The sequence below is a fragment of the Rhynchophorus ferrugineus genome, unplaced genomic scaffold, assembly GCF_030347505.1.
Source record: "Rhynchophorus ferrugineus isolate W39M unplaced genomic scaffold, kcgeb_rfMv2 rfM2, whole genome shotgun sequence".
Classification (NCBI taxonomy): domain Eukaryota; kingdom Metazoa; phylum Arthropoda; class Insecta; order Coleoptera; family Curculionidae; genus Rhynchophorus; species Rhynchophorus ferrugineus.
This window is the reverse complement of record NW_027472581.1, coordinates 9677752-9705232: the sequence shown is the minus strand read 5'-3', so window position 1 is coordinate 9705232 and position 27481 is coordinate 9677752. Positions and strand designations below refer to the sequence as shown.

Below are 27481 nucleotides of genomic sequence, written 5' to 3'. Positions count from 1 at the left end.
AAAATACACCAATATGTATTCCTCAATTATAAAATTATAATAACTTATAGGTATAGTTTACGCTAAAGGTATACACTTTATATAAGTTCGTATGGTTTGGTTCGCTTCAATCTCCTGACATCCTGCGCGCTATCCAGCAGTTGTATTTCTTCCACGTTAGTATGATTTATTAACCTTCTTTCGTGTTTCAAGGCGAAATTTTGGATAACTTCGCAAATCCATTTGATTTCCAGGTCATCGTTCTTCGTTGGTTAGGTAGCGATAAGCATTTGTTATCAATCGAAGAACCTTGTTTTGACAGCGTTGGATGACTAGTTGATTTGAATTTTTATTTGGCCTGTGCTTTGAATGAGTCTGTGAATTTTATATTGAATTTTCAGAAAGAAATCATGTAGCGAAATCAAAGAGCACTTGTATACCGTCTACATCTCGTCTGCGATCTCGTATTGGTAGACCGCCGATATTTACGAGACAGTAGGTATCTCAAAAGGTCGCGTGGATCTTATCCTGCATGACATTTTGGGAATGAAAACGCTGTTGGCGTGATGGGTGCCACGTTTGCTCATTCTGGACATCAAGCGCAACCGTGAGACCATTTCAGAGCAGTTTTTGACGCTGTTTAAGCAGAACCCGAAGTAGTTTCTGCGTCTTTTCGTGGCCGTCGACGAAACATGAATTCACTGGTACACACCAGAGACCAAGGAACAGTTGAAACAGTGGGCTTAACAGAAGCCGAAGCGTATGTGTAAAATTATAATGTACACCTATACATGAACATTCTATCTTTTCTACAATTTGGCGTACAGAATATCATTTCTAACCCAAGGAATTCATATCTTTCAATAGCACTCCGCTGTTCAAGAGATATCCGCTTCCTTTTTATCATTTTGTGCGCTTATGAACTGTCGTAACTATTACATAAACTATTATTATTTACTAAACTAATAGTGTTTGGAATTGTAGACTGTATTTAAACAAATTTGCTCTATTCAATATAAGAGTAATGTCTAAAACCACCAGTTTTAAGAAATCAATAATTGGAAGTGTATTAGTTTTTTGGTTTCAAAACACGTGTGACGGTCTTTTCTCAAATTTATTAAGATATTGAAATACATTGAATATATTCGAATTGGAATGTATTTTTTGTAATTTGTCAATTTCTTGGCAATTGGACTATACAATTCTGCAGCTAATCCAACCAGAGCAAAAACGTAACAGTTTTAGTACAATAGGTGATGGAAAACATGAAAGTTGCACTGCTGAACGATCCATTTACTAAAGATTTCCCCAAGCCCTTGCTGATTATCGGTAATGGTCGTATTCTTATCGTCTAGTCGAACAGATTTATTTCATCCTAAGTTTTGCAAATTTCGCCTCATCAAAAGCACAGCTCCGAAGTGTTTCCGAAAACCATTGTGAACTACCAAAATAATAAATGATCGAATAAGCGAGCAATTTTGACGGCCAAGAACAAAGATGTGGATGACTTAAACGTCGTATTTCAGAATCAAGTCGTTGATATTCTGTATTTATTCAGATATACTAATTGTGTAACTAACGAATATGAAACCACCAACTATCCAGCTGAACTTCTTGGATGTCGAAGAAACCCTAGAAGGTGGCTGTAATAACTATGATTCCTAAACCACGAGAGCCACCTAATGAAACTGCGTCGTACTGGCCAATATCTGATATTATTTGAATATATTTTGTTAAGGAAAAGCGTCTTATTCCGAATGATCAATTTTATTTCATTTAGTTTTATTCAAAACGACACCAGAGGAAAATAAAATTTGTTGAGCTCAAACTTTCCATATCGTATGGCATGAGAGTTTAAAGCATGAAACTAAAATGATTTTCAATCGATATTCACAATTATTATAGTCAGACAAGAAGATGCCTATTCTATCTTCAAAAAAATACAAGAAGATGTGCTACAGGGAAGAGTATTAGGACCGGTCCTTTATCTGTTGTATGTTGAGGACATCTCTACATTCAATGAAAATATTGTTATATTTGCAGATGACACTGTAATCCTAGCCATTGAAGACACCCTGAACAACCCAAAAGTTACAAATAGCTATTACCGAAATACAATGGCGTATCAAAATGAATCAAAATAAATCAATGTATTTCACCAACAAAAGAATTAAGCACAGACCAGTATATATAAATCAATAAATAGTCCCGCATGGAAATACAGCCATATATCTTGGAATAATACTTGATATTAAACTTAGGTGGAAGGCGCATGTTAGGAAAAAAATGTGAATAACTCAGCTGAAGTATAAAGAAATGTGCTAATCATTGGAGAGATATTCAGCCCTTTCAGTATATAATAAGCGCTTACTACCAAAAGGTCTTGAAATTAGCGTAGACTGATGGTATTCAACTCTGAGATTGTACCAGCCAATTCTCTTGATAATGCTCTTGCTGAGATATTGTTGATGCTCTATGATACATTCGTAAAGACAATCCGCATAAAGATCTGAAGGTAGAATGGGTCGATAATGTTATCGACGACTTTACCCATAGACATGAACAAAGGCTCCATGAGTACATTAATGTTGAGGTTATTTATTCTACTCACGCCATTTGATCGATCCAGTTCAGTGAAGTTATAAATAAAACTCAAAAATGAAAAAAAAATTAATAGATGTAAATTTTTCTGAGTTTGCTATAGGGCTGCAGTGTTTAAATGGCCGCGAAATCGTCGAGAATGAGCCGCATGATCATCAACCGCGAACTAGCATCACACCAGACAACATTCACCGCGTAGGAGGAACTCCTTTTGGAGAGCCGTAGGATGAATGTTCGAGACATTTCGGCTGAACTCGGAATCAGTATTCGTAGCGTAGAGTCTATCATCCCCGAACACCTTCAGTATCGCAAAATAACGGTGCGATGGGTTCTTAAGCTGTTGAACTTCAAAAAATTTACGCGGTTGAATATTTGTAGCGGCTTGCTGACGCCATACGAGACGGAGGGGGGCGGTTTTTTAACGCGAATCTTCACTGCAGATGAGACATGGGTACACCATTACACCGCCTAAAGCAAGATGTCGTCTGAAGAGTGGAGGTCCGCAGCGCAGGTAAGGTTCAGGGACCGGCGGGGCGTGCTCTCTGTCGATTTCCTGCACACCCAACGTACCGTTAACGCTGCATACCACTCTAACCTTCTGAAGACATACGTGAAATCCGCTTATCGCTCGAAACGTAGGAGCATTCCGACACGAAGAACGATTTCTCTGCAGGATAACGCGCGCCCTCATACCGCGCGTCTCACGCTCTATACAATATCGGAATTAGTGTGGGAGGTACTGGAACACCCCCCCTACAGTCCGGATTTATCACCCTGCGACTACTACATGTTTGGACCACTGAAAGAAGCCCTCGGAGGTCAAAGATTCAACACCGACGACGAGGTAGAGGAGTTGGTGCACACTTGTCTGTTCGAGTTGACCAAGGAATTCTTCGATACCGGCATCAAATAACTACCGAAAAGATGGACAAAATGTGTAACTAGTGAGGGGAAATACCTAGAAAAACTGTAAATTTTTGTAAATTTTTTCAATCACTACATAGTATAAAACAAAGTCGCCTTTTCTGTCCCTATATCCCTATGTGCGCTTAAATCTTTAAAACTACGCAACGGATTTTGATGCGGTTTTTTTCAATAAATAGAGTGATTCGAGAGGAAGGTTTATATGTATAATACATGCATAATATACTAAGGCAACATTGCTAATTTTAGAGGTTTCTAACGTGATGTCGTAAATTAACCTATTTTTTTAGGCTTATTTAGCAATTAGCAAAAACGCTGCCTAACCCTACGAGTTAGATCAAATTAAAGTACTACAGTATTGTACACCATAAAAAGGTCTACAAAAAAGTCCGCGATGGTATATGTTTATCTTTTAGGGATAACCCACATTAACCATTTTTATTGTTTACTTTTTACGTGAGAAAATGGCTTATTTACGAAGCTATTTTAAGCAATACGGCATTAATCCTTATCGAATTAAGTACCTTAAATACAGTGTGCAATTAATATAGATCAATATGGTTCCTTACAGCATGTAAATTAAACAAATATTTTCGGAGATATTACAAATTTAAAATTTGCGTTTAAAAATGTGTAATGTAATAAAAATTGTATGAATTTAGATATTCCAAAGATAGCAGGAAATCTTCATAGTAAGTATAGGGGAAGAGGAATTGTTTTACTCCAAATTTAATGCGTGCAGGCCAAGGGCAGTAATGAATGAACCAAAAATACTGGATCGATTTTAATCATGTTTTCATTGAGTGACATAGGCATATATATTTTATGCCCGTGCAAAGTCGGAGCGGGCCGCTATGTTTTTATATACAACGTTCATATTTTTTCTGTAGTGTATTTAATTTAGTATCAGCATTGCACCCGTGCGAAGCCGGGGCGGGTCGCTAGTTCCCAATAAAATCCTGTCATTTTCAGAAATTTGCCTAAAAACGGCACTGTTGCCCAGCCAAATCATGTGCTGTTGATTAGAATAATTAATAATGTCTGTTTACAAGAATGTTTTTAATTTTTTTTTGCTTTAACTTGTCTGAACTAACACTAAACAAATTATCTTTATATTTTGTATTATCTATTGTATCATAATGTCAATAAAAGTTTCATTCCCTTTTATTGCTTTACATGAATATTCAAGCCAAAAAAAATTTCAGTTCAGAGATTTTATTCCATTTTTTGTTTGTTTTATTGTAAAATGTAATGTTTTCATGTTATGAATTTCATTTCATATTATCCTGGCTACTTCAATCTTAGTAGTTACAATAATATGTTATTAAAATGTTCTAAGAAAAATTAAAATTCTAAAACTGAATTAGATCTCTTAGAACATATCTTTAAAGCTCACGAATAATCTAAATAAAGAAGGGTAGCTGAAAATACTTCAAGAACACGTGATTCCTTTCGGATCAAATCTATTGGTCAAATCTAAGTTTCTTAACAAGATAATGGCTCTAAAAGAAAGTAAAGTAACGATACCCATCGAGCTCAGCATAGTTGTAGCAATATCTACAACGGGAATGAAAGACGCTGAATACTTAAATAAGTTAATAAAAAGAATTAGTAAAATTTGTAAACAAATAATATTTTAGAAAGGCCGAAGAATTGCCAGTTCGAAAAATGTATTAAGTGTTATAACTTTAGCCAAAATTTATTTGTTTTATAGTCGTTTTCCTCAAATTTCCTTATGTTTTCCAAATTTTTGAACGTCATATATATCAATAATGTCAAGACAAAATATACAATTAATATATTGACGAGAATTATTACCTCAAGCCACTCAATATATACCAACTAAATAAATACATTCGAATTAGCGTTGGGAACTAGCGACTGAAAATAGTAATTACTATATACTATAACTAATATAGACAATACAATAGGACTTAAACAAAACCTAAAAACTAAAGATGTACAATAACCATAAATACTAAATAAAAATATAATAATGCTATACCTAATCATAGAAAAAAAAACATAATCCATGACATAATTAAAAATGATCGCATAATAACTACTAGAGCTTTTTTAAATAAAGTAAATGCTTTATTTATTATTGAACGGAAATATTTTTTAAGAAAACTCGAGAGAGTAACCGAAATATTACCTACTATTGCCGTAAAAACAGCCGTAAAATATTTTACTATTTATCATTCCCAACATTTTACCCTATTACATTAACGATCTTGAAAAATATCGTTCCAAAATGCTACTTTATTAATATGTAATATATTGTTATTTACAAGCAAAGTGGCAAAAAAATCATAAAACAATATATATTACATGTATATATTACATACTATGTAAGCATAAATTGGGTAAATTTTTGTCAAGGTCACTGCTAGGACGACAGAACCAGGACGTTAAAAATCAGTCGAATGAAACTAGTAGAACCAAAAATAGTAACTAAAAGTACACGACTGAAACAGTCGATAGTAAATGGTAACAAAACCAGTCGGACTAAAAATAGCGACTGAAAACAGTCGACTGGAACAGTCACTGGTAAAAAATAGTAAAATCAGTCCACCAAAAATAGCATCTGAAACAGCCGATAGTAAAAAGTAGTCAATTACTAAACAGTCGATAGTCGTTTTCAATCGATAGTTTCCAACGCTAATAAGAATTTTATGACTGTACAAGAAGTAAAATAATCAAGAGCATAAACAAAAAGGAGAACACCAACCAATATTAGTTGATATAACTGTTTCGAGTTTTATGTGTCACATTGATTCAAATAACGATAATTTACTGCTTCACCTTTGCAATAACTGTCGTAATTAATCATGCTCCTGTTACCGCTTATTGTTATTTGCCCTGTATATGATGGCGACCTTGCCAATTATAAACTAGGTTCTTTCGTCATCAGGTATGATTTGCGCCTAATAAGTATCACATTATGTTACGTATCATATTAGAATCGCATGAAATTACATATAGGTCTCAATATTGGTGTGAATAAATATGCATATAAATAATTTTGTTTGTGTTTAGAATTGATTAATGACAGTATTTGTATTGGAAACTGTATTTGATACAAATTTAGTAGTAACGAAATCGAAATGATGTGATATCCTGGTAATATTCTACTGATTGACTTCTTCGATCTGCAAAATTTTGATCATCTTTAAAAGTGAGTTGATCAATTCAGATATTTCTGGACATTTGGCTAAGATGACCAAAATTATTATGATTCCTAAGGGTAGATCTACCTGACTGCTACTAATAATATTGAAGATATTTGAAAAATTCCCGTTGAGAAGTATATAACCGGTTTATTAACAAACATTCACCAATTGACCAGGTCATAGAATAACTGATGTAATTAAAAAACCATATGAAAATCAAAATGTATGTTCTTACTTAACTATATTCTTAGATTCAGTTACCGAAACTACACACTGAAATCTTACATTATAGCCAAAATGTTTAAAGTCAAACAAGAGGAATACATAGATAAACATAATACACAACCAGGAAGTATATTGGAACCAATTAATTACCTTCTCTACAGATAACTACAAATGGAAAATATCATGATGGCCACATTTGCTGATGATACTGCGATTCTTGATGTCGGAGATAATATCGATGAAGCCACATGAAAATTATAACAGGCAACTATGACAATATAAATAATTGACAAAATGCATACTTTGGAGCGAGTTCATTGTGTGCAGTCCACTAGGATGACCGTCGATTGGACTTCGAAGTGAAATGATGGAGCCATGATTCATCCATTGTCACATATCGACGCAAAAAATCGAGTCTATTACGCTTGATAATCTTCAAACACTGCTCCGAATCATCAACTAGTCATTGTTTTTGGTCAAAAGTGAGCTCGCGCCGCACCCACTTTGTACAGAGCTTTGTCATACCCAAATTTTCGTGAATGATATGATGTACATGTTCAGTTGATACTTTAGAGTGTCTGCTATTTCATTCAATTTCAATTTATGGTCATTCAAAATCATTTTATGGATTTTTTAATGTTTTCGTCGGTACCAACCTCTTTTGGGCGTCCACTGCGTTCACCGTCTTCGGTGCTCATTTCACCACGTCCGAACTTTGCTGTTGTCGTTTGTTTGAACGTCGCTGTTGCATATTATTTGTGCTCCTGTTTCATAATTAGTTCAATGGATAAATTCAATTAAGGGCATGAGTTATTTAGCAGTAGTTAAAATAACTTCTACTATTACTACATCTTCATAAGATATAACACTAGGGCTTTAAAAAATCGCAATTTTCAAAGAAGTAGGGATCAGTAATGCAATTATTCTAACACTTAAATCAAACACTCACTCTTTCAATGCAATGATCCGTCAACCACTATATGATGGTTTATAGAACGGCAAAATCTGACCCATACTATATAATCATATTCGTTATATTATTCTTCGTATTTATGTTTAAAATTATTTCGCATTTTGTCACTCATTACAATATTCATCAGCGGTTTAATTGGCTTCTTGACGCATTACATTGTTGATGACAAATAATTTAGAAATCATAAACCAGTAAATATGTATATAACACGTCAATTGAAAAGTCCTCGGCCTACCATAGTAAAACACATTTTTTGGCAAAATTAGTTTTTTTTATTCAACATAATTCCCTTCAAGATTTTTTTCGATACTATTTTTGTAGTACGATTTGTCCTTGGCTTCAAAATAGGCCTCAGTTTCGGCGATCACCTTTTCATTCGACGAAAATGTCTTCCCGGCGAGCATTATTTTGAGATATGAGAACAGGAAATAGTCGCTGGGGTCAGATCTGGAGAATACGGTGGATGAGGAAGTGATTCGAAGCCCAATTCATGGATTTTTGACACGATGCATTGTCTTGGTGAAGCAGCACTTTCTTTTTCTTCAAATGTGGCCGCTTTTCAGCGATTTCGTCCTTCAAATGGTCCAGTAATGCTATGTAGTACTCGCTGTAGATGGCCTTTCCTTTTTCAAGGTTGTCAATGAAGATTATTCCATGCGCATCCCAAAGTACAGACGCCATAACCTCGCCAGCCGACTGTTGCGTTTTCCCACGCTTTGGAGAGGGTTCTTCGTGTGCAGTCCACTCGCATGACTGCGGATTGGACTTCGGAGTGATATGATAAAGCCATGTTTCATCCATTGTCACATATCGACGCAAAAACTCTCGGGTTTATTAAGCTTGATCATCTTCACACACTGCTTCGAATCATCAACTCGTCGTTGTTTTTGGTCAATAGTGAGCTCGCGCGGCACCCATTTTACACAGAGCTTTCTCATACCCAAATATTCGTGAGTGATATGATGTACACAATCAGTTGATATCTTTAGAGTGTTCTTTAGTAGTATCTTTAGATTTCATTCAATTTCAATTTACGTATCATTTTGTGGATTTTTTTATGTTTTCGTCGGTAACAACCTCTTTTGGGCATACACTGTGTTCATCGTCTTCGATGCTCATTTCACCACGTCTAAACTTGGCATACCAATCCTTGATGGTTGACTTTCCTGGGTCAGTGTCCGGAAACTCGGCATGAAGTCAAGTTTTTGCTTCATCTGTATTTTTTCCCTTCAAAAAGAAATATTTTATGAACACGTCAAATTCCTTTTTATTATTTATATTATTTAAGAAATATTCTAAACAAACATAAAATTGACCATAAAGATAATTTTGAAATTAAACATTAATTATGGCCAAATAATGTTCTTAAAATTTATTACTATTTAATTATATACCACTTTATTACCAATTTTCTCAACTAACTAATAATAAAATATTGGAGAATTTATATGAATGATTTTTTTAAATATACCTTTTATATTATTATCTTTGTTTGTTATCTAATCTTATGATAGTCAATCAAAAAATATATAAACTTATTAACAAACTGCGTTTTGGATTAAAACAGTTACGAAAAAGCATTATTTTTTATCGACAACTGATTTTGCATATTCATCAACGGTAATATTTTTCTTCTCTGATTAATTTTAATATTATTAGTTTATGATGTTTCTTTTGTTATTATAAAAAAAATAATTAAACCTATGATTTATCGATTTTTTCCTGTTTACATTAATTTTTTACATTATATTTGTTCTCATTTATATATTTATATGCAAAGATTACTGTAAAATTTTTAAATTTTTAAAAATTAAGCAACTATATAGAAGTTATGCTGTTATAAATATAGAATTCACATGTCTGTCCTAATATAATCACATTATAGTGCTAATAAGAAACAAACGTATTGTTAAATAAATAAGGAAACTAATAAATTGTATTCATCTTGCGTATATTTAATTTTTATGTTATATGGAATATGGGACAAATTATTTTAAGCTAACACGAAAGACATGCATCAATTATCATTGACATATAATCATCAGATATGGAATTTGCACAGTACAGAATAAAACCTTGACGCCAAAAACATTGAACAATACGATTATTTAACAGACTTGATATCTAAAAAGGTGACGAAACCATTTCTGTCACATTACCGTTCATATTTTTTACAGCAAATTTAAGACATGGGTCGTAAAAGATTGAGCTGTTGTGGATATTTGTATTTTTTTATAGGCGGGACTATAAAATCTTATCCCATATATATTTTCAATCAAAACAGTAATCAGAGTGGGTAAGGCCGCGTCACACCTGAGATGATCTTCATATTGGTCACTCACTACAACTACCGCAGTAATAAGGAGATGGTCCTATCACCTTGATTATTAGGCTATATACTGTACTGCTCAATATTGGACAACGCCATTGTCGTAAAAAATATTCGTACTGATATAAAACTGTAATAAATAATATGGTTTTCTTCATTTTTTAAAATTATGGGCTGAATCTTCCACCACCAGATACCATACCGAATTTTTTTCAGACTGTATGCTAGATAATACAATGTTGACATCAATGTATATGGGAAAACTAAAACAAATAGGTCAACTGAAAAGTCCCCAGCCTGACTCATAGATGGCGCTACTAGAATTAAATCCATATGTTTTTTAGTTAGTCCTAATCCTCAAAAGATGCGTGTGCGAGTGAAGCAACTTTTGAAATTGTGAAAAAAAATTGATAAAAAGGAATTTCGCGTGTTGAAAATTGCTATTTGGAGGGAAAAAATACACTTGAAGCAAAAACTTGGCTTGATGCCGAATTTTCGAGGATACCGCCACAGGAAAATCATCAAGGATTGGCAAACTAAGTTCAAACGTGGTGAAATGAGCACCGAAGACGTTGAATGCAGTGGACGCCCAAAAGAGGTTGTTACCGACGAAGACATTAAAAAAATCCACAAAATGATTTTGAATGACCGTAAATTGAAATAGAATGAAACAGCAGACACTCTAAATATATCAATTGAACCTGTACATTATATCATTCACGAATATTTGGGTATGAGAAAGCTCTGTGCAAAGTGAATGCCGCGCGAGCTCACTTTTGACCAAGAACTACAACGACTTGATGGTTCGGAGCAATGTTTGAAGATGATCAAGTGTAATGAACCCGAGTTTTTACGTCGATATGTGACAATGGATGAAACAAGGGTCTATTATTTCATTCCGAAGTCCAATCGACAGTCATCCGAGCGGACTGCACACGATGAAGCCCTTCCAAGTCGTGAGGAAACAGAACAGTCGGCTGGCAACGGTATATAACGGTAGGCCGGGAACGTTTCAATTGACCTGCTACTAATTAAGTTTTCTCGCTAAACATTCAAGCCTTCATCCGGATGCTCGCGTCGCAGCCACCATCCATCAGGCTCTTCATAAACGTCGCAAGGTTGTTTTTCGCATCTTTCTAGATGTCTCCGAAGACGCCCGTCCGAATTTCTAGCCAAAGCCAAAGACAACAATAATCCTAGTGTTTTCCGATGACCTAGTATAGTTGATTCCCTTCTATTTGGACGAATTGGTGGCGCAATTTCCTCTCGGAAACAAATCTCCGCCGGATTTCCGCAAGGTTTCTTCAGACGACACTATGTTTTTCACTATCGGATACCATCCCGATGTAACGCAAAGCAGACTTCAAGCCCGAATCAACCAGACGATCGTGCGATAAAAGTTCTGGCGACTGCAGATTAACTCGAGTAAAAATATTCTGCTCCAACGACGGAGGGAGCTTCAAGCGTATCGCCTTCAAATCGAAAATGTCCTTATCCTTTAGGTCCACAAAGTCACATATATCGATCTCCATTTCGACCGCAGGTTCCAGTAGTCATACCAAATCAAATCAAGCACACCATCTGCAAAAGCATTGGTGTGTATAGCATTCCGTTTCGACTACTCTGCAGAAATGCTGATATACAGTCGTACAGTCCCAATCATATCCCAGGGTCTCCGTGAAACTCCAAATTTACTAAACTCAAAGAAACATCACCAAAGAGACTACTTGGTGCTATATTAGCTGATCAACTTGGTTTACATAAAAAAAAATCGTTATCACTAATCAGTTATTCGTTTTAAACAAATATTGCGACGCCAAATATTAATTGAATTATCATAAAAACCGTCAAATTATCATAACAATTCGTCGTTCGATAGAAAAAAAATCAGTTAAATATCAGGAAAAAAAATTAACGACCAACATTTTCATCACAACCCAACGTCCGATATCCCCGTGCCCCGCCCGGCGGATTCGATCCGAGCCTGACGAGACCTATCAGCATTCTTTTGTGTTCGAGTTTTTTTTCACCGACTTTTACCTGGCCGGATAAACGTTTATCTTAAAGATTTCGAGTCGCGATTTCCGCCTGAGTCCGTCCTCGTTTCGCTCGCAGACGACCCGACGTCCTTGTCTCGGATTTCTGTTGCAGAGGCGGTTGGAGTCGTTTTAATTTACGCGCGTCGCGGACTGACCGCGACAGGAATCGACCTGTCGTCGGAGGCGGCCGGCGTTACGGATCCTCTCTCACGGGAATTATGAACGGCTCGTCGTTCGAATCGTCGATCTTCTTTGTTCTGTGCGTTCTTTTTTTCCGTTGTTTTTTTGTTAATTGGGAGATTTATTGGTTTTAGAGGAATTTGTTTTTCGTTAACACGTTGCCTGTCAGATACGATGTAACTAGTATGGTGGGGACAGACCATAGAAAAAATAGAAAATTCACGGTATAGACGACCTTGGGGAAATGTTTTGTTTAGTTCAATCAACTGTAGCGCTGCGATCGCAAATTGTGATTGGCTAGTTTAAATTCCTGGTGCCGCCACTAACATGAAATGTGATTGGTCGATCAAATTGTGTGAAATCACCATTTTCTATGGGCGTCCATTTTTATGTCTGTTGTTTGTAGGTTATGGTTTTTGTTTAGATCACGAAATTTTCGTTTTACCTTGTGCATATTTTCTGTTTTACATTAATTATTATGGAGTAATAATATAAAAATTGATGACAATGCGTCAGTGTGGTAAAAGATATAGTGTACCGGGGTGAAATTCTACTACGGAAATTAGACATCGTTTCTCAAAGAATGATCTCGCTCCTTTCCAAAAATGGGTTGATCAAGTAAATAGTAGTAAGTTACCTGGATAAACCACAATGCAAATATATCAACGTCATGGTGTTTGTTATGGACATTTTAGTGAAAAATTTAGAATTATCCTTCCTTCACGAACAGGTATTAGGGTAAATGCATATCCATCATTGGTTTCATCAGGTACATATAAAATTATCTATCTACTACATGTCTGTTTATATATTGTTTGTTTACAGAAATTCAAAACCTTATGAAGATGTTAGTAGTCATAAAATTCAATTAATCTACCAAGTTGTTCGTATGCTCTCAGTGTGATGTCTCTACATAAAGAAGTCTTACAAGAAGGTAACAATTAATATAACTGGAGAATTAGTAGTAATAAATACTACTTTTGATTGTAAAATATCCCTAAAATATTTGCAATACTTTAACTTTTTAGAACAATCTGTGTTCAATCATTTTATAGTAGAGGAATTATATATTTAAATTTGATTGCCTTGTTAAGAAAATATTTGTTATTGTGCCATCAATAAATTGAATTGCTACTTTTAGGGGATTTATTACCTTAAAGAAATCTATTTTGTCCAAATTTACAAATAACTACATTTGTTTAACAAATCTTAACCAAGATTGCTTAAAGATTTTTGTTGGATCTATTAGAGGTCATGGAGGTAGAAACAGCATCCTTCCCCTAATATGTTCGAGCAATTTTTAAAAGGGCTCATCACTTCAATTTTTTCACATCATTCTCCCGGAGAAAATTGTGAAGAAGATGAACATGTTAGATAATTTATATTATTTTTTAACGGGAGATCTAGTACCACTTGAGGTTGTTAAATCGCCAGTTGAATCTATATTTTCAGTTCCAGAGAATTTTGCTCTGAGGAAAACAAGAGTCTAATATTGTATTTTAGTCTTATTTCAGGCTATTTAACAAAACTTCTGAAAAAGAGACAACATGCAATATTTGTCTATATTCTATATTAAGTAGTTCCACAGATTAAATACTCTAAAATCTAATTATTTTTAAAAAACACATAAATTTTTAGTGTTTCGACTGTCCAATCCATAATGATTTTAAAGACCAAATTTTAAGTTATTTTGAGGTGTGATTGTATTTTTGGTTTAATGAAGTTAATGCAATATCAACAGGGAAGGTTTTGAAGTTTACCTTCAATATATCAAGATAAGTTGGAACTCTAATAGATCCCATAAAATTGATGGCACTAAACATATATGGGAAGGCGTTATAGAAGAATTATAGATATTTTAATATTGCCTATTGAATAGAGTTCATAATTGTTTTTTTTTTTGCTTTTTGTTTATATATATTTATATTATTTACACTTATGTATATTTGTTTTGATTTTATTTTAATAAATTAATTTTAAAAATTAAATTTGATTTTCATTTAAATACTATTGGCCAATAAATGTGACGTCACAAAATAATCAGGGGAAATGGCAGACCAATCAAAGCAAAGTATTTTCCTTACAGGTTTCTACATAACTATTTTAAACTAACCAATCAAATTCTCGTTGTTAGCGCCGCCAATGATTGGACTAAGCGAAACTTTTCCCCACTACTTTCCATTGCATTTGCACACCCCTGCTGAGTATTCGGGGCGAATGTCATAGGAAAATTGAAAATGCGCATGAGCAGAACTGAATTCGGCGAACATTCGTGATGGACAGGTTTCAAAATTGGTTCATAGTCGTAGTGCGCATGCAGTTTGCTTAGTTCCAGTGTTCGCCACAATGACTTTCAGCGCTTGGCGACGAACAGAACGCAGTTCCAGGAGCCCCGGATCTGACCAACAAATTTGCCCGAACGTGGGAAATATTGGCGGGATTATGAATGGCATATGTTTTAGTTTCGAGAAAATAACACTGTTTTTCCTTGTAATTTAATTATTACTATAAAGATGTCTTTGAATGATAAATATGTGTTTTAATAAAATTAATAATTAATACATATAATTACCTAAAAACCATAATACCATAAAAATATTTATATTTTAAAAATATTTATATTTTACTTGCAGGAATCTTATCATGATATCTGAAATAATATTTAACTTTAATTTCTATTTTGCAAATGGTGATTAAAAAAACGTGTAAAAATTACGAATTGTTTTTCTTATCATTCAATGAAGCGAATTACATTTATTGATACTCTCCATGGTACAAAATTTATGAAATAATATGGAGAAAAAGTATTTCAAAGCTGGTGAGAGAAAAGATGTTTAACAATAATCTCATATTAAATAATTATTAACAACATGAAAATATTAAGTTTACCTACTAATTTTTATTTAATTCATAGAACAATGCAATCATTTTAAAATAAACATGTAAAAACAACCACCCATTAAACGCGCTATACTCAACAATCGCTTCTTAGCTTCTTTCCAAAAAAAAACTACCATATCTTCGCCCTAAAATATGTACCTATGTTATTCTTTCGACAGCAGATATATCACTAGTTTCAAGAAGTTACTCCTTCATTTTGTCCGCGATATGTCTCAAATGTGCTTGTTAGCAAGTTTATTTTTTACTTTATAAGTTGAAAAGACACTAGCATAATATCCCCTTATAAATACAGTGGCTCTTCCATCCAAATCATCTTGCACTTGTCAGCTTTTATTTTTTCATACTACTTAGCCTTTGTGTAGTTGAAATACTTTCAATTCACTTTGGAACTGCAATGGAACTCCTTATATCCTTTAAAACAGCGAGCACTTTTCAATATACCATTTTTTTAATGTTTAGTACAAGAAAACAATCAGTAAAGAGTACCATTGTAAAGAGACATTTAGTCCGGTACTAGATGATAACCATTTCCAAATATTCTCCAGAATTACATATCTTATAAAACGGCCAATTCCTCCCAAGTGGATAAAAAAATGTCCATTATTACACGAAATTTTAAAAATTATGAAAACATCTAAACACAGGATTAATTTCACATAAAACTTATTTTAAAACCACAAAAAAGAGATTTTATATTTTAATGAATACTTCCAATAAGTATGTTAAACTGAAATGTAACTGTCGTTTTCAATATATTTCTAAGCTGATATATTATACAATCACAAATGAGTCATTAATAAAGAACAGCGACCACAAAAGGAATTTTTACATTCTTGTGTCACTATACGGTTACGAATAATTATGTCGTTTACATTTATTACTAAGTCCTTATCATTATTGTAAGTGGATTAATTAATAATACGTAGGTGAATCATTTTCCGTAAAATAATATTTTATATCCCTACACTGTCAAATCAATTATACCAATAATAGTAGCGATTTCCCATGGTACCTGCTTACAATATTGTTTTAAACAAGATCGAACCTGTTAAACTCTAAGGCCATTCAACGCTCTTCTCTCTGAAATTATACGACCGATGTTTTGTCTTCGGGTTTCTTTACCTTGTACCCTTTTTTATTTCGTTTTTGGGTAACTAATTTATTATTTCGTTGAGTCAGACTAAAGATTCTGAGCCGAACCCTCGTCAGGGCTCCACTACTGCATCAAAAATCTTTCATATAGTTAAAATTGAAAAATGAAATATTTTTTACAAAAAAATTGAACCGACTTCAAAAAATATATAAAGAACTCACTAAAAAGTGAAAAATAATCAAACTTGGATTTTTAACACAAAGAAAAACGTTTTAAAATGAAATATGTACGTAATAATCGTTCTAATAACTAAATAAAAATAAACAGAAACCTTATTTTACCTATCTACTACACGTACTTTATATTCTACTACATACACACAATTTAGCTTCATACTTATCTAAACCTATTTATCTATTTACAATATTACTTGTACAATTAATTTTCTGTATATGTCACAAAATTATGTTATTATTTTTGTATTGTTTGGGCTCGGTACTAACATCAAACTGATCAGTTGGCAGTAGTTAAAATAATATTGTAAATAGATAGTGTTAGTTTAGGTAAGTATTAAGCTAATTTGTGCGTATATAGTAAAAAATATGTGTAGTAGATATGTTAAATAAGTTTTTTGTTTATTTCTATTTAGTATTACAACGATTATTATGTACTTATTTTATTATAAAACTTTTTTTTTGGTATTATTCAAAAGATGCAATACTTTGGTATTAACATAAGAGTAAATAGGGATTTACTACCCCTCAACTCTTACGATTCTCATGATTTCTTCAACAATAATTGCTATTTGAAAACCTTGATGTAAGTAATCATTATCTGGCTGCATCTATGATACCTCTTACTTAGTTATGACAACTTTGTATATTATTTATATTACTTTTCGTGGAACATCCCCATAAGTGGATTCCACTTTTATTATATTAAGCCTATAAATTAGTTTTAAAGGATTCTTGAAGCTTTACTGTGAATAGTCGGTACAATGTATTTTATTCAAACTATTGTCCATCGATAGCCACTACTCTTTCCCATCATTCAAACAATTTGTGGATTCCATCTCAAAAGAACCCTGATTAATGAACGATTGTGAGGCATTAACCATTGTTTTGTTTTCTTGGGTAAATTAATTTCGACAAAAATGGCAATTAAAATGTATGCACGTTCTAGATATATATGATCAACCAAATCGTATTCATCAAATGCATTTTTGATTTAAATCTTCCATTGTTTTTAACTAACATTGTTTCATTTTAAACAAATTTAATAAAACAGATACTTTCAATAAACACAAACCTTTATGCCGGCTTGGTGGCGCAGTGGTTAAGGCGACAGGACGGTCCTCGTACTGTTGCGGGGTTCGAATCGTACTAGGCCATGGATGTACTTTATGTTTGTATTTGTAATTGTAAATATCTTTATAGGAAACAGTAATAAGTCCGACAAGGAATGACAATCCCAGTCACGCCAGTAACCATGCTGGGTAACACCGGATGTCTTCTGGGATGGTCTCTAAGTTGGTCACTGGTCCGTCGATAGGCTTAATGCGGAGGAACGTAGTTATTAAGCAGTAGGTCCAGTCGAGATAAGACCTTGTTAGTAAAAAGGAAACTTTAAAATATATAAAAAAACATTTATACAAAATAAGTCATAATTGGAAAGTCAACAGAACAAACTTGAAAAAGTTGAAAAGCTAAAAATCAACATCCCTGTGAATCTATAACAAATCTTGTATCGTTACTGGCTTAATTCATATTATACTTTTTAATTTTATGGGTAGAATTCAACGAATTTGTGCGTTGTTGGCCAGTACAACGGACTATAATTATTTATGATGAGTGCGTAGAAAACTTTAGTATGGAAATTCAGAAATTACCGTAAACCGTCGTATTCTTCCTCCTCTTGAATTCACACATAAAAATATATATTAATTATTCATTCATTCCGAAGAATGTAAATTTTTTCTCACTTGATATAAATGAAATATGTCACGAATGTCGTTATTATACATCTGATCAAGTGTTATTGTCTTGTTTTGAACAAAAACCCTACATATTTAATTTGAAACACTGAACTAATATATAACTACGAATTTGTAGTATAAAGATTTTTTAAATTTAACTTTTAGATTATTCTTTCAACGAACCGTTTCATCTGAATGAACTACAGTCCCCGTTACTAAGTGAACCGACTGGAAAGTTACCAATCATAAGCATAAATAAGACCACCATTACCTATCCGACAAATAACATTATTTTCATAAATTTCTAAAATAAGGACTCAACCATATTTGTTCAGATTTTATAATTCGAGCAGAACTGTTAAACTATAGTTTCGAATACAATTAAAGCTAAAAATTTGCATATTATCCATATTATTTAACATATCTTTTGTTCCATAACAATGTACAAAATTAGTGTTATTAAGTGACAGTATTTTACTAATAATTCGTACCTTATACCAACACTTTCGCATTTTCTGCCACTAATTTTGTATATGAAATAATTATTTGACCTCAACAAAAAATATAAATACAAAATTAACCTAAAAATGATCATAAATATCCTCTGTTCCATAACAACCTACAAAATTATAGTGTTATAAAATAATATTTTACTAATCATTCATACCTTATACACTTATTTTCGCATAATCTGCTGCTAATTTTGCCTATGAAATAATTATATTACCTCAACAATATGTAAATACAAAATTAACCTAAAAATTATATCTAACCACAACTAAGACTGTGGTACGAAATGCATGGTAGAAAAGGACGCGAGTTGTGAAAACTGTCAGGCTAGATTAGAGTAAGTACGCATGTGAAGTCCTAGCCAATAGAAACTTGTATAGGCATGGGGTGGCTCTCTGTCTGGGATTATCTTTAAGTTAGTCAGTCGCTGGTCGGTAGGCTCATTTACGAGGACCGTAGTTCGGATGATGATAAATAATATTCCAATTCAGATAGAGTCTAGTTGATAAAAAGGAGATTAAAATGTAACAAAAAAAATTTTTTTGTAAAAATGTAATAAACACATGTTTCAAATAAACACGATTTACATCGCAGTTATCAGCTGACATCGGCCATTAGAATGTAATGAACTGTAAGTGTAACCGAAAACATGAAACGTATCAATGGAGCTTTACACAGAATCGTGAAATGTAAACTGTAACAAACAACCTAAATATTAACAGAAAGATCGAAAAATATCGGTTATTGCAAAACGATAAACTATTACGGCAATCCAAAGGTATTTGGTGGCCGTTAAAACAGGCACGGTTAGGATTATCTAGCACATTCTTAATTTATTCCAAATAGCCCCTAGCTACTCATTGACAAGCAACAACATTTCTTTTTTTATATATTGTTAATTATACATCACAACGTAAATTCGCAGTTTCTCTTATTATTTCACAAATGAAAACAAATCTAATCGGTTGTTATTTTTCTTTCAGGTTGGTAATACATTAATCGGTAAGAGAATAAAACCGTCTAATCAGTTCAGATCAGAATTTCATCATAGTAACTAGAGTAAGTATATGAATTCTAATTAGTAGGTATTGAAATTATTTTGTAGCTTTATCATATAAAAATGGTTAATTTAAAATGAAATTTAGAATATTAGGAGTATAAGATGCAACCCGCCATTATTTTTTGTACTATAATATTAGAAAAGTATTTGAACCTTGTCCCATCTTTCTAGTAACATGTAGATTTCAGAACGGGCCTCACTCTTAAGATACTTGAAATAAGAAACTGATATTCTGTCGTAGTCTATGAATGCAATATTTGGTAATCCGAAGAAGCGAGGCCTGGAGGATACGACAGGTTGAGGCACAGATTTTTCATTATAAAGTAGCTATTTTAAATCATAAAACACTATGGCGAGTTCGTCCAAGTGTACACATAAGGCACTCGGATAGGGTACCACCACAAATATTTCCACTTGAGGTTATCTCCAGTATCTATGGGAGCCCCTTTATTTTCTGCTATTGGAGCAGTTGTTAACATACTGACATACTACTTCTTCACTGCTTCAAGATACTCTTTCTCTTCCACTGTGAAATTCCTGGGTTGGAACTTCTTGAACCATTCCCGGTACATTCTTTCACTAATACACAAGTCCCCATTATAGCTCTTCATATTTCTGTTGCAGATCAAATTAAATGTCCGTTCCTCATTTTGAACCTCCATTTTTCTCTGGTGGCATCTTCTGTAAGCCAGTCAATTTCAATTTGTACAGCTACTAGTTTTTTTATTGAAAGCTTGTTACTTTTGAATGTGACATATTCTGAGTAGGAAACGTTCCTCATCTTTATATACGGTCTATAAATCACGCAATTTTAACAATATGGATATGAAGTTATGTTGATATTGTATCCTCCAAATATTTTTTATTAATCTCTTAAAACTTCAGGAATCTTCCCGTGGACAATAAGTACTTTTTATGATTGTATAACAATATATAACTATACTGACATATCGAAAATCGCTTCAGTAAATGATCTGCTAACTTATAATCTTATTTTAGATACTATTCTAACGTATTCTGAAGTCTAGTCTAACTCATTATAAAGACTATTCTAACTTATTCTAGAGATTATTATATCTCACTCTATGTGTCTATTAATCAGTTCTAATGGTTCATCTAAGTTCATGGCTCACATTTAACTGTTTGGCGAGTGCATTGTGATGCACCAACAGTCTTTCAGAGTACTTTGCACTAACACTTTGGGTCACCCTTGTTATGACTTCCAAGCGGATATCGCGCTGAATTGATTTATTGGATGCGTGATATGGAACATCGATGATGGCTTGCAACACTTTATTCTGGAACATCTATCATATTCAAGTATTAACTTATATATACAGCAAATCCTCTAAATTTTGATAGATCCTAAAAATGTCTTCAATTGGTATTAATGTCATTCATCATCCGCAATTCATCACTGGTTATAATCCGGTAAAAAAACGCTTTCTCATATATGAAACACCAAGTTACAAGACAAAAAGCCTCCCTTGGTTGATAAGGAAACTAGTTTCATTTATTATATATTTTTGCCAAGGCCCTTAGGTATTTTGAGATTCTACTATTATGAAATTAACTCTCAATAAGCACTGAATGCAACTTGTCTACTTTTGATGTCAGTGTACTGTATTTGGGATTCTCTTAAAAAATACTTTTTATCACACATTGTCGAGAAGCATTGTTATATGTTAACTTAGATTGTGTTCCAAATCACGAGAGCTATAATTTTAAGATGATTTCTGGCTGAATGTCAAGCTCTTATCGATGTTAACTTGTTTTATTCTTCTTCTAGATATTAGATTTTGGCATGTGCAAATTTCATGGCATCCAGTGCGCATACCAATAGTGACATACCATCATCAAGCCTCTGTTCAAGGATCTACTTCTTAATCAATACCGCTGTTGTATCAAAAGTCCATGAGATATTATTTCATCTCTTAATCATTCGACAGACATGCCCAAACCAAATTGCATCACCGACATAATCTCAGAAAGAAAAATATTCAAACTTGCAGTTATTAAACTGTAATACTATCCAAATCATACAGAAGGACTTGCAAAATAAGCACGCAAAAGATGTAGATTTTAGTCTTGATGTTAATATTTCTATTCTTCTGCGCAAACCATCTTAGAGAAACGAAATCTCCTGCAATTTGGCTCATTGGCCTTATACCACTTTCTTCGCCTCTAATATTAACTTGCTTTAACTGGGTGTTATTGGCAATATCAGTCGATTAACAATATTTTAGATTTTTCTTCACCATAGTTCACCATAGTTCACAAATTGATGACGCAGTTCAATTGAACTTTGGAAAAAAAAATTTTTATTAAGGTTTGCATAGAATAGGTTATTTATTTAATAACAAAATATTATTTATGAAACAAATTTACTGAAATTAATACCTAATAACAATTATTAGTAAAACACCATGAATAAAAAAAAACAATAAAAATGTATTAATATTATTACAAATTATATTAAAATATAAAAGAATAATCAAGGATTTTTACCACTAACATAACAAAATTTTATCATAATTATTTAACCTAATTATTCGAAATCAGAAATCGGAAACCGTTACTTGGCAATTTTCAAGTAACGCGTTCGAAAAAAATATTTATATGAAATCAAATGCAACGTATAAAACGGAAATATAAACACTTCTTGATGCATGAGCTGTTACGAAGTAAGATGTTTTCAGTCAGTAAATGACCTCGTTTCCTTCGTCGCGCCATTCAGGTTTCTTAATTGCTTTCGATAGGATTCTATCGTGGTTATTTCCTGCAAGGTTACATTAACAGGAACGCGATATATTTTTCCGAAACAAAACAGTAAACAAAAAACAAACGAATTTCTCTTATATCCGTTTGATGGTTGTTAAAAATCCGATGTATGTTTTTGTTCCGTTTTTATATTTCGTCTGTGAAAAAATATTACAGTTTCTTTTAGAACGTCAGCAATCTGCCCGTGGGCAATAAGTATTATTATATGTTTTTAGTTATATAATATAACTATCCTGGCATGTAGAAGATCACTTCAGTAAGTGATCTACTGTACAACTTATAACCTAAATCTTATTCTAGATACTAAACTTATTTTAAAGTCTATCCTAACTTATTCTAAAAACTATTCTAGCTTATTCTAGAGTTTATTAAATCTCACTCTATGTGTCTATTAATCAGTTCGTATGGTAGTTTGCCTTCGCATTTTGGCGGGTACATTGGGAGAGTAATATGGGGCATCGACAATGACTCGCAACACTTTATTCTGTAACCTCTGGAGGATATCTATGTTAGATTTGCTGGTAGTACCCCACAGTTCAATACCATAGGTTCAAATGGGCCTAAGTATTGATATTGATACAGCAAAACCTTGTTATCTAATGACTATCTAGTTTTACACCATCACACATCAGCCAGTACATTCGGTTCAGTTTAACCCCAAGCTGTTTACGTTTTGTCACTATATGTTTTTGCCATTGCCATCGAAATGCATTCCCAAATATTTAACGTTGTCTATTTGCTGAAGTTTATGATTATTCAATTTTACTGAGGGACATGTTCTTCTACAAAGGGTGAATGGCACATGGGTAGATTTTGTCTCATTTGCTTTGATACGCCACGTTGTCAACCGCAATTCGACTTTGTTAAGATGAAGTTGGGGGTTTCTTGTTGCTGATATTGGATCCTCGTTTGATGATAATACCGCTGTATCATCAGCATATGTTGCAACAGTAGTGTCTCTTGAGGCCGGTATGTCAGCTGTATACAATAGATATAACAATGGGCCAAGAACACTGCCCTGCGGAACATCGGAATATATTGGGTGTAGGTCACTGTATTCGTCACCCTGTTTGACAATAAAATATCTGTCTGTGAGGTACGATTTCAGTAGATTAAGCATGCAGTCCAGTGTGCCACACGTTGTCGAAGACCTGAGAAATATCGAGAAATGCAACGGAGCAATATTTTTTATCGTTTAAGTTTTTGTTCATTTGGTTGACTAATCTATGTATTTGTTCTATCGTTCCGTGTTTATTACGGAAGCCAAATTGATGGTTTGGAATAATATTTCTCTCCTCTGGGATTGTTTTGCCTGTTAATGTATAGATTTTCGAATAGTTTAGAGATTGCAGGTAACAGGCTTATAGGACGATTAAAGGAGACGTCTTCTGATTTTTTCCCAGGTTTAAGAATCATAATGATTTGTGCCACTGTCCAAGTGCTAGGAAAATAATTAAGTCTTAGCATGGCATTAAATATGAATGTTATTAATTTGATGCATCTTCCTGACAGCTCTTTTAAGATTCTTCCAGTTATTAGGTCAAATTACAGTTTCTAAAACAAAATGTCTATATATTTAGACTTTAACACGTGGGTCAAAAGGTCACAGGCTTAACAAAGAAAAATCTTTTTTTTTTGTTCAAAATTGGCTTTTTACATCAATGTAATCTCCATCAAGAACCACACAATTATTCCAGCACTGCTCTAATATTTCAATACCACTTTTGTAGTTCGATTTATCTTTTGTCTCAAAATAGGCTGTTGTCACCAGTTGCTGTTCACTCAGATGACGATCGTTTTGATTCCGGAGTAAAGTTATGGATCCATGTTTCAACCATTGTCACATATCGACGCAAAAATTTGGATTTGTTATGTAAAGTAACTCACGAAACTTTATTTTTCCACCATTCAAAATTACTTTGTGGATTTTTTTATGTTTTCTGGTGTTACCATCTCATATGGACATCCGCTGCGTTCTGCATCAGCGGTGTCTCTACGACCACGTTTGAAGTCAACAAACTAACGTTTTACTGTTGTTTCTGAAGTAGCAGAATACTTATAACACTTTTCAAGCCATTGGTTCGACTGAAAAGTGTTTTTTTCCTATTAAGAAGCAGTCTAAATTAAAACACGAAATTGTCTTTGATCCATTGTTTCGAAAATGACAAAAGTAGTGTCACTCTTAGCACAATAACTCACAAACTTATGAGTAGAATATGATGAATTTTGAACAGCTACTTTTGAAATTTAGTACTAACTGAGAAAGTGGTGAACGCAACAAAACTAGCGCCATCTATGTGTTAGGCCCTGGACTTTTCAGACAATGTGTGTTAGGCCCTGGACTTTTCAGACAATGTGTTAATATTTCAATATATCACTAAATAAATCTCCTCTCTAAGTAACAAAAACAATTATCTTTTAAAATCCCAAATCAATCAAATGATCCCAATCAAAGTAAAAGAAAATCGGAATATCTCCTATCGATCTAGAAGTTTACTACCCGTGAACTCAAAAGTTTTTGAGAAACTATACATCAAGAAGCTTAATACAATATTTCAAAATAGAAATATTACTTCGGAACATCAATTTGGACTTCGTAATAAGCCCGAAAATATAGAACAAATACAAATAGTGGTAAACCCAATAGAAATACGGACCCAAATTAAGTATTTTAAGTTTATTAGTTAATCTAAGAGTTTTGATAAATTTAGGCCCATTTGGACCTACGTTATCCAATCATGGGGTACTTGTAGCAAAGTACTCTATAACCTATAACATTTAAAACTGAAAGTGTTAAGTATGAACTATGAACTATGGGGGACTGCACTCTAATGTACTCGTCAATCAGCTAAATGTGTATACCAAAACCTTTACTACCACTCGATCTGATTAATAGACCTATACAGATTTTTGAGCAAAAAATATATTTTACATAAAGGATCATTACTGAAGTGATCTTCTACAAGTCATGTATATAATAATTATCATAAAGAATACCCATTGAGCAAATTCTTGAACCAGTAAATATAATAATTTAAAAAATTATCTATGATAAATATTTATTACAAAAGTATCTTTTTGAGAATCATTAGCTATCTCATTTAATTATACTTTATGATTTCCCAAAACCGTTTTGAAATCTTTCAAACCATTATTTGGCTTCAAAGTCCCAATCCCAACCAAGAAACCGTTACTCAACATGCGAAATACTTTGTTCTTCATTTTTTAAGCAATAACAAATATTTCACTAACCTACAACAAATTGTAAATGATTTCTTGAAGTGACATGTATTTTTGATACTAGACATCAATTTAGTACCATCCAGGATTCCAGAAATGGGTTGTCTAAACTAATTGTCTTTTGATCAACACCAACATTCCATAAAAATTTCCTTAAATGAGTTCCATGAAAATATATTAATTTCAATAAACACCCAAAACTAAACTCAAATCACAACAATTTTAAGAAGAGAAGTCATTTGCAATTAAGTTTTTTTTTGGTTTTTACTACATTATAGTCAATACTTCAGTTTTCAGTTTCATTCAAAGATTTCATTCCGTTTTCGTTCAAAAATTAATCAACAACATTATTTGTTATTTATGATTTTATTATCAACATATCTAGAACAAAATGAAGATATAGAGTTCATAAATAAAACGCCACATTTTTAAAGACAGGCTTATCGCCTTGTTATAATTGAATTTATACAACTGGCGCCTACTGTAGATTAACTAGCAATTTGTTTTTAACAACTAGCTTAGTACTAGACGATAGTGTAAATTTAGTTAGTTTAGATGGAAATATTGAACATTTATTTAAAAAAAATAAAACTATTTTTTTAATTAAAGGTCAACAGTATTGGCTGAGAGTTAGTATTACATATTTTTTACCCTGTTAATTAACTTTCTGTGACTATGTTTCAAAACGAAAGCATTTCTTGAAGCTTTTAATTTTCAAAGGCAGGTCGTCTGCGTTTGTGGATTTTTAAACTTTGTCAACTTCTTCTCTTAAACGTTGTGCTATTCTTATTTTATATAACTGAAATTGTTTTATTTTTCTTGCATACTGTACATACTTTGTAATTGTGTACTTTTTCGTTAATAATGGGCATTGTTTGTTGCTTTCTGCATAGATCTGAGTAATATTTACAAGCATTCCTTCTCTGCTTTAAACAGTTTTAGTATGTTCAAGCTGTTACCCAATACAGTTATTCTTCTTATTATAACAGTTATTACAACAATTCTTGTTATTACAACCGAGAGTCAGTAAGACAGAAGAAGAGAGTGGTGTATACTGCTAAAGTAATAGGTCGAATAGGTCGAGCCGTTGCCAATCCTTCTGTATGGATACGAGACTTGGACACTGTTAGAGTTTGATTAAGACACTAAACTTGGGGTCTTTCAACTGCGATGTTGATGGTAAATTCTGTATGTTTCATTCCCAGATCCTATTAGAAATGAAGTCTTTCATTTATTATGCAAGAATCAGGACATAGTTCAAGCAACCCAGAGACGTAGATTACAGCAAGCAGCTCCATCAAGATGGCAAGAAATTATCTGAAAAATAGGAGACTAAACTGTTACGAGCAGAAGCGTATTGGTTGAAAAGTACACACTATTCCAGAGTACCGGCTCTATTCCTAAACAGTTATTGCAAAGTTTCCTCGTTCACATACAAATTAATGCTTTTTTTTATAGAATAATTGTAAATAATTTTCCGAAAATTATCTCATGACAG

The 27481-nt window shown here is 33.1% G+C and overlaps 1 protein-coding gene across 3 annotated transcripts in view; it reads left to right on the top strand.

Annotated features, from left to right (window-relative positions):
* Traf4 (TNF receptor associated factor 4) overlaps window positions 1-27481 on the top strand; it is a 205508-nt gene that overhangs the window by 120646 nt on the left and 57381 nt on the right. Inside the window, exon 1 of one of the 3 annotated variants that reach the window (XM_076393890.1) lies at window positions 19912-19961. The exons of the other annotated variants lie outside the window; for them this stretch is intronic. The gene's annotated coding sequence lies outside the window, so the exon portion shown is untranslated. Of the gene's footprint in view, window positions 1-19911; window positions 19962-27481 lie in introns of those variants that run through there. 3 annotated transcript variants of the gene reach the window in all.